The following is an 8,110-nucleotide window of genomic DNA, read 5'->3' as shown; positions in this document are numbered from 1 at the left end:
ACACAACACAGCCCCAAATTTCTGTTGCTAAGTGAGGTATTTTTTCCTCACTCATAAAATGGGGAGTTTTGCCCCATTTTATGACTTTTTTTGCCACAGTTGTTAAGTGAATCACTACAGTTGTAAAATTATTAACATGGTTATTAAGCAAATCTGGTTTCCCCATTGACTTTGCTTGTCAGAAGGTTGCAAAAAGTGATCGCATGACCCTGGGACATCGCAACTGTCCTAAGTACATGCCAGTTGCCAAGTGTCTGACTTTGGATCATGTGACCATGGGGCTGCCCAATGATCATAAGTATGAAAAACGGTCCTAAGTCACTTTTTAAAGTGCCATTGTAACTTTGATTGGCCTCTAAATAAATTGTTGCAAGTTGTTTAGCAATGTTTTGGAGTGTCATGGATTACAGTTTTAGCAGGATGAATTATATGTCATTATTTTAAAAAAAATTAAAGTATTTTTTTTCAACTTACTTTTGTTTTAAAATTAAATTGGCTAACTACTTCAGTAAATTAAAGATTTGGATTCTGTTCTATGGTTGACACTCAACTGGATCAAATCCTAATTTAACTATCTTAAATGAATGTACCAGGCAGGATTTTGCACCCATATTTTTTCATGTATTTTTAATAGAATATGTTATTTCTGTGCCTCCATCTGTTGCAAAACAATATAATATCTGCTTACAGAATACAATATACGATGAAGGATGTTTAGGTGTTAGTAATGGGGCCAAACGAGAAGAACATCCTTGTAATGGCAAGGACAAATTGACTCCATAACTGACCATTGGATCAAGAGCCAGTTGATAAACATGTAGCACAACTTTCCATTTAACTAAGAAAGAATGAACACTCAGATCGCAAGCAGGACCCAAAACATCTCTTCATCTACTCCTTTTGTCTTCAGTTTACATTGTGTGCTGGCATATGTGTGAGTTATAAGCCTAGGGACAAAGCTTGGATTTATATCTTGAATTATTACTTAGTTCATTTAATTGCTCTAGCAATTTTTTTTTTAAAAAAACCCAACTTTCTGCCTTTGTTTAATACTGTTAACAAAATGACACAGAATCCGAGATATACAGTAGGTTCAGATCTATTTATTAGTATCAACCTTTTCTATACTCCGGATGCCCTGAGTTTTGACATATCTTCTACCTAGAAATTAGCAGTAATAAATATTGCATGATTCTCATAAAAGAGAACATTTGTAGCTCAGGGTTGAAATGTGGGTTTTTTGGTGCTCTCTGAGTTTGGTTCATTTCTTGCAGATGTTTCGTTACCCAACTAGGTAACATCATCAGTACTAATACCGAGGATGTTACCTAGTTTGGATAACGAAACATCTGCAGGAAAACAGCCAAGCTTGGATCACTTTCTTCAAGGAAAAGACAAACATTTCAGATCAACATTAATAAGAGCTCCAAATTGGTCGATTCTTGGGATGCGATAACAGCAGGGACGTGCGGTCAGGGGAGGCAGAGCCGCACCGCTCTCATCATGAAAATTAAAAAAAAGGGAAAAGGGAAAAGGCGCTGAGGAGCCTTCTGCACACGTGGTCGGGAATGGGAGCGCTCTGTGGTCCGCTTCATGTTGACTCAGGAGTCAGAAAGGAGGGGAATGTGCAGGAGGCTCCTCTAGCCTCAGCCTCCCACCTCAGCGTCCCATTCCCTGCCTTCCTTAGTCAACATGAAGGGGACCGCGGAGCATGAGCCATGGTCCCGTGGAGCGTGAGCCGCGGTCCCACGGAGCGTGAGCCACAGTCCCGCGGAGTGTGAGCCGCAGTCCCGCGGAGCACACTCCGTGGTCCCCTTCATGTTGACTTAGGAAGGTGGGGAATGGGACATGCGCAGGAGGGAGGCTGGAGGGATCACGGAGGAGGGAACGCGCAGCATGAGCCGCGGTCCCCTTCATGTTGACTCAGGAGTCAGGAAGGAGGGGAATTCCCCTCCTTCCTGACTCCTGAGTCAACATGAAGGGGATCGCGAAGCGTGAGCTGCTGTCCCGCGGCTCACTCTGCGCGATCCCTCCTCCGCGATCCCTCCAGCCTCCCTCCTGCGCATGTCCCATTCCCCGCCTTCCTAAGTCAGTGCGCTCCTCAGTCCCCTTCATGTTGACTTAGGAAGGCGGGGAATGGGACGTGTGCAGGAGGGAGGCTGACGTGGTCCCATTCCCCTCCTTCCTGAGTCAACATGAAGGGGACCGTGGCTCACGCTGATGACATCACCAGCCTCACCAGCCATAAAGCTCACCGCACGTCACTGGATAACAGAAAGAGAAAATAAGTATTTTAGGGGAGCATGTCTCCTTTGCTGTGGTATTGTAGGTCCATTGATTCATTTGGTTTAGTGATTTTCTATTCCACATTAGAAAGCAAGAAATTTAAATAACTAAGCAGGACCTTCCAAAAATTCATATAAGAAACCATGAAACCTCATAGGCTTATTGGCTGCTATCTATAAATGCATCTTGCAGATTATAGATAATTAAAGTGGAATTCACATTCCATACCATATAAAGTTCTACCTGAAGTTATCCTTGAATTCCATTGCGAAAAGAATATTAATCCTCAGGTCTTCCTTTGTGGGGCTCTTCTGCAGTAAGATTGATCAACTTTGCCTGGTAATCAATAAAACAATTAGTAAACAAATTAAGGCCCATTCACAACATTGCTACCTCCAGTATGAAGTTGGAAAAGCCCCACTATTAAGTTTGCATTCTTAAGAATGCTGAATGGAGATGTTGCTACCCTCCCGGCATTATCACATTTGCCACTTGTATAAGTTCACCTTAAAGCAGAGGTCTTCAAACTTGGCAACTTTCAGACTGGTGGACTTCAACTCCCAGAATTCTCCAGCCAGGCTGGAGAATTCTGGGAGTTGAAGTCCACCAGTCTGAAAGTTGCCAAGTTTGGGGACCCCTGCCTTAAAGAGTCTTGAAGGACCTTCCCTAGTACATTCTTCAACTGCCTCACCACAGATGGAGATATGGGCCATACAGCTGAGGCACCTTACAAAAACAAGCTAGTTTATAAAGTTAGGAAACTTAAGGTCTAGACTGAGGATCAATATAATCCCATCAGTAGCTGTTGATTGGCACACTGACACCAGTCTTTCCATTTAAGACCAACTAATAGATTGCCACGTTGTTGAATATTTGAGGAGTTATCACAAAAAAGGGGACAACCTATTCTTCAAAGCACCTGAAGGCAGGGCAAGAAGTATGGATGGAAACTAATCAAGGAAAGATCCAGCCTAGAACTAAGGAGAAATGTCCCGACAAAAAAGTTCATCAATGGAAAAGCTTGCCTTCAGAACTTGTAGGTGCTCCGTCACTGAAGGTTTTTCAGAAGAGGTTGGACAATCATTTGTCCAGATTGGTATAGGATCTTGGGGTTGGATTACAAGACCTCCAATGTTCCAGCTCTGTAATTCTGTATTCTGTTTACTGTTTAAATTTCAAGTATCTGGGTAAGGAGTTTTACAAAGTCATGTCATCCTGAAAACAATCAGTCTGCAAGAGACCCATTGCCACCCATGTCTTCCGTAGCAGCTTACTGCTTTCATCAGAGTGCCTGGAATTAAAAATAAAATTGGGAGAATTTTTTTTTTTTTTGCAATTTTTGAGAGTGGTATGGAAATAGTAGTCCTATGTCAAAAAGGATAATTTTTTTTAAATGTTATTGCTCAGAAGGACAGAAATAAGTCTGTTGGAAAAAAGTAAGGCTGGAGTTGTAAGTAGAGAAATTGTCAACTCGCAAAGCATCCCTGGCCTGCTCTCGAGTTGCCATAGGCAAAGGGGATGTCGGTCAAAATAAAAGCACATTCCAGCCATATCTCTGTCAAGGCCGTCTCCGCAGTTACCCACAGTGGCCGGAGGGGAGTGATCTCTACAACCCGTGAAATTGCTTTGTTGGAGAATGTGACTGATGACACACCTTGGAGGGGGAGGGGGAAACAGGGTCAGAACTGGAATGTAAATTACTTGGGGTCAGAGCTGGCTTCACTTGGAACGTGCAGACATGAAGCTCCTAATAAATAACTGGATTTCTTTTGAAGCTTGGCTCAAGGCTCACGATTTAATTAGGGCAACAGTTGGAACCGTGACAGAAATATTAAACTGGTGTAACTGGAATAATTGAGGTGGGGAGTCAATATTGTTCTCTATGGTGGAGAAGGTAAGGCCACACTTGGAATACTGCATTCAGTTCTGGTCGCCACGATGTAAAAAAGATGTTTAGGGGACTGGAGACTAAAACATATGAAGAACAGTTGCAGGAACTGGGTATGTTTAGCTTAAGAGAAAGAAGGACTAGGGGAGACATGATAGCAGTGTTCCAATATCTCAGGGGTTGCCACAAAGAAGAGGGAGTCAAACTATTCTCCAAGGCACCTGAGGGTAGAACAAGAAGCAATGGGTGGAAACTAATCAAGGAGAGAAGCAACTTAGAACTGAGGAGAAATTTCCTGACAGTTAGAACAATTAATCAGTGGAACAGCTTGCCTCCAGAAGTTGTGAATGCCCCAACACTGGAAGTCTTTAAGAAGATGTTGGATAGCCATTTGTCTGAAACGGTATAGGGTTTCCTGCCTAGGCGGGGGTTGGACTAGAAGACCTCCAAGGTCTCTTCCAACTCTACTATTGTATTGTATTGTATTGTATATCAAAAAGCTGCACAGGAATTGCTTTAAATGTGCCCGGGAAGGTGTTTTGTAGAAGTCTGAATGAAATGGCATCAAAAGTGGCATTGAGAAAAACTTGGGAAGAACAATTTGGCTTTTTAGACCAAGTGCAGACCAGATCATTGAGATACATAGAACTCCAAGAAAGAAAGTCTTATTATACTCTTGTTGATTTAGAGGTGGCATATGGTAAAACAAGTAGACCTGAATTGTGGAATATTTTCCATGACTATAAAATGTGGTGAGCAGGGGTGAGAATAAATGGAATGCTTAAATCCTAAGCAGGGAACAGACAAGGATATGTGACGTCCCCTTGGTTCCTTATTGTGTTTGCGGTCAAATGTTCTGTATACGGAGTGCTTGTGGTAATGCTAAAGGTATGGTGATTGGGGACATGAATGTACATGCACTGTTTTTATCCAGGTGATTATTTATTGTTGGCTAAGAACCCCAACCCCTTATTTTGAAAAGTAAAAATTAGGAGAATTAAAGGCATGGGGGTGGGTGGGAAAGAAAATGGAGATTCAAAGAACTGAGATTTGACACGGAGTTACTAAAAAGATATGAACAGGCAAGTAGAAGCATTTCAATAATGCTTGGGTTTCCAAATTTAAGATCACATCCCACATCTCCCCACTTGCCTTACAAAGGGAGGGACGGAGGGACGGAGGGACAGAGAGAGAGAGTGAGCGCAAGCTGAGATGAAATAGAAAAACAAAAGATTTTCCCATGCCAAAAGAGCTGTGGTAGACCACTTTAATGAGCTGCAATATCCTGGGAAGCAGCTGCCAAACAGAGTGAACAGCACTCGGCTCTGGGGATAAATAAGCTAACATGGCATTAAGAAGCCTCCTATTTAAATTGTTCAAAATAGTAATCCATTACTTGGACCATACAAGAAAGAGACATCTTTATCGAGATAACTAGCTTTTTTAAAAGAAGTACTATCGTGTGAAATATATTTACTTTCCTTTTTCTGATGATGATGATGATCTGTTCTAGCACAGTTTATTTTATCTAGATAATGTAGTAATATTAGATGCAGTTTGGCATTGTAGTTAAAGGATGAGGCTAGAAAACAGAAGATTGGGAGTTCCGCTCCCATGTTAGGCATAACCCCAACTAAGTGATATAAGATCCAAAATACTGAACAACATAGTTGAAAGGGACCTTGGAGGTCTTCTAGTCCAATCCCCTGCACAAGCAGGAAACCCTATGCCATTTCAGACAAGTGGTTATCCAGTCTCTTCTTAAAAGCCTCCAGTGATGGAGCACTCATAACTTCTGAAGGCAAGCCATTCCACTGGTTGATTGTTCTCACTGTTAGAAAATTCTAGGTTGCTTCTTTCCTTGATTAGTTTCCATCTATTGTTTCTTGTCTTGTCTTCTGGCACTTTGGAAAATAGGTTGAGCCCCTCCTTTCTGTGGCGGCCTCTCAAATAGTGGAATACTGCTATCATGTCATTCCTAGTCCTTCTTTTCTCTAGACATGCCCAAATCTTGCAACCGTTCTTCACATGTTTTAGTCTTCGGGCCCTTAATCATCTTATTTGCTCTTCTATGCAAGGACTGGCTTGAAGTCTTCCTCAACACCTCATCCCCCAAAATGTAGTAATGTAGCTAATGTAGAGGTTGGGGAAAGCTCCAGAAGGAAGCATGTTGCTTCTTTCTTCAGCTATGATTGAAGCTGGAATGTGTATCTCCATAATCAGGATAGCATGCTTTGTACAACTTTATGTGAAACGTTATTTCTGATCAATACAAGTTATGTGCAAATGAACGATATGCTGTAGAAATAATTCACCACTGGGATGTGTCTCTTTGAGTATGGTACTGATTCTAAATTAAATACATCCACAGATGAATAAATTATTCTTTCTTCTTCTTCTTGTGACTACTAACCTATGCGGTCCAATGTCTATGGAGATTCTTAGTCATCCAGGTCATAATGAAAAGCACCTTTGAGGCATGGTCTCCAATCCTTTTTGGTGAGTTAAGAAGCTTTGGACTATTTTTTAAAAGTAATTTTTATTAAGCTTTTTACAAAACGAAACATAAAAACCACATTCAATATCCATTCTTCCCATTCCTAAGACATCGGTATATCCCATTTTGTTTATCATATATACTTTGCATTTGTTTTACATTTGCAATTTCCTATTTACATTTATAATTCCTGTAACCTTATGTTTACATATATCAATATTCTACTTTCATTCATTATTCCTATTCTCTAACCACTGATACCATTTATCCCATACTCTATAGTATTCTTTATCTTCTTTATCTTGCAGTTTAAGAGTTAATTTAACCATTTCTGCGCAGTCTTTTATTTTTTTAATTATCATGTTTTCAGAGGGTATGCTGAAAAAAAGAAAAAAGCTTTGGACTAATGTGGAGAATATACATCATACACAAATGTTGTGACAAAGAATCAAAAACTTCCCAATGACAAAGTTTCTCAAATTAATTTATCCTGTAAAACATGAATTTTAACTGATCTCCCACCTTATATTAGCTTTATATCTCCAGCTCACTCCAGGAAAGATTCTTGATCTTCTAGCAGTACTTTTTGGAGAAAAGCACAAAATACATACAGAAAAACAAAGAAACTCACAGCATGTAATTTGAGAAACGCTCCATTGGTCTCTTCAAAATAAATAGCACATATTTTTATCTTATTAAAAACCCACTGAACATAAATTGTGTAAGGAAACATACCAGAAATTAATCCTACCTGAAAAATAAGAACTCCACAATAAAAATAAGAAAACAACCTAACCCAGTGATAAGTTTGCGGAGTCTCGTGAATAAACCAAGTGCATTAATTTCCATTTTAAACTTTACATTTGGAGTCCCAGTAGGGAATCAAAGGCATCCTTTAGTTTGACGTAAAGCTTTGGTATCAATGGATCTTTTATTCGCAAGATAATGGTTACTAATTAAGGAGTTTTATTTTAAGCTGCCTCCAAAAATAGTTCACTTTATCATCTCAAGACGCAATTATTTCCAGTAAATATATCTTGTCACAGGTTAGTACAGTGGGTAATGTTGCTTTCTAATTGACTTCTCAACTTTGGGGGAGTTATAAATCCTGGTTTGTTTGTTGCTTAGTAATTATGTTTAAGCCTCTTCCTATTTCAGCAAAGCAGGGTATCACAGAAAACAAGTCAAAGCATGCTGAATTGAATGGAAAGTTGATTATGTTACTGTAAAAGAACACAGGGAAAATTGGTGACTGGCTATTCTATATTTGCAAAACACCAGGCATAATAATATAAACCTTTTCCCATCATTGCTGTGGCACATCAGGAACGTGGTTTAACGTTTTGTCCCTATCAGGTTATTCTAATTGAAATCACCATTTGTGGTACACTACGCAGGGCAAAAATACAGATGCCGTATGGTGTGGGAGACAGGGACAG

Source organism: Natrix helvetica (genome assembly GCF_964273705.1).
Source record: "Natrix helvetica genome assembly, chromosome: 3".
Taxonomy (NCBI): Eukaryota; Metazoa; Chordata; class Lepidosauria; order Squamata; family Natricidae; genus Natrix; species Natrix helvetica.
The sequence above is the reverse complement of the archived record's forward strand: the minus strand, read 5'-3'. Positions refer to the sequence as shown.